Genomic DNA, 1,299 nt, shown 5'->3' on the forward strand with positions numbered 1-1,299 from the left:
TTCTCAGCTAGGGTTTCTAGGGCTTCTCAGCTAGGGTTTCTAGGGCTTCTCAGCTAGGGTTTCTAGGGCTTCTCAGCTAGGGTTTCTAGGGCTTCTCAGCTAGGGTTTCTAGGGCTTCTCAGCTAGGGTTTCTAGGGCTTCTCAGCTAGGGTTTCTAGGGCTTCTCAGCTAGGGTTTCTAGGGCTTCTCAGCTAGGGTTTCTAGGGCTTCTCAGCTAGGGTTTCTAGGGCTTCTCAGCTAGGGTTTCTAGGGCTTCTCAGCTAGGGTTTCTAGGGCTTCTCAGCTAGGGTTTCTAGGGCTTCTCAGCTAGGGTTTCTAGGGCTTCTCAGCTAGGGTTTCTAGGGCTTCTCAGCTAGGGTTTCTAGGGCTTCTCAGCTAGGGTTTCTAGGGCTTCTCAGCTAGGGTTTCTAGGGCTTCTCAGCTAGGGTTTCTAGGGCTTCTCAGCTAGGGTTTCTAGGGCTTCTCAGCTAGGGTTTCTAGGGCTTCTCAGCTAGGGTTTCTAGGGCTTCTCAGCTAGGGTTTCTAGGGCTTCTCAGCTAGGGTTTCTAGGGCTTCTCAGCTAGGGTTTCTAGGGCTTCTCAGCTAGGGTTTCTAGGGCTTCTCAGCTAGGGTTTCTAGGGCTTCTCAGCTAGGGTTTCTAGGGCTTCTCAGCTAGGGTTTCTAGGGCTTCTCAGCTAGGGTTTCTAGGGCTTCTCAGCTAGGGTTCTAGGGCTTCTCAGCTAGGGTTTCTAGGGCTTCTCAGCTAGGGTTTCTAGGGCTTCTCAGCTAGGGTTTCTAGGGCTTCTCAGCTAGGGTTTCTAGGGCTTCTCAGCTAGGGTTTCTAGGGCTTCTCAGCTAGGGTTTCTAGGGCTTCTCAGCTAGGGTTTCTAGGGCTTCTCAGCTAGGGTTTCTAGGGCTTCTCAGCTAGGGTTTCTAGGGCTTCTCAGCTAGGGTTTCTAGGGCTTCTCAGCTAGGGTTTCTAGGGCTTCTCAGCTAGGGTTTCTAGGGCTTCTCAGCTAGGGTTTCTAGGGCTTCTCAGCTAGGGTTTCTAGGGCTTCTCAGCTAGGGTTTCTAGGGCTTCTCAGCTAGGGTTTCTAGGGCTTCTCAGCTAGGGTTTCTAGGGCTTCTCAGCTAGGGTTTCTAGGGCTTCTCAGCTAGGGTTTCTAGGGCTTCTCAGCTAGGGTTTCTAGGGCTTCTCAGCTAGGGTTTCTAGGGCTTCTCAGCTAGGGTTTCTAGGGCTTCTCAGCTAGGGTTTCTAGGGCTTCTCAGCTAGGGTTTCTAGGGCTTCTCAGCTAGGGTTTCTAGGGCTTCTCAGCTAGG

The sequence above is a fragment of the Patiria miniata genome, unplaced genomic scaffold, assembly GCF_015706575.1.
Source record: "Patiria miniata isolate m_02_andy unplaced genomic scaffold, ASM1570657v1 HiC_scaffold_25, whole genome shotgun sequence".
Lineage (NCBI taxonomy): Eukaryota > Metazoa > Echinodermata > Asteroidea > Valvatida > Asterinidae > Patiria > Patiria miniata.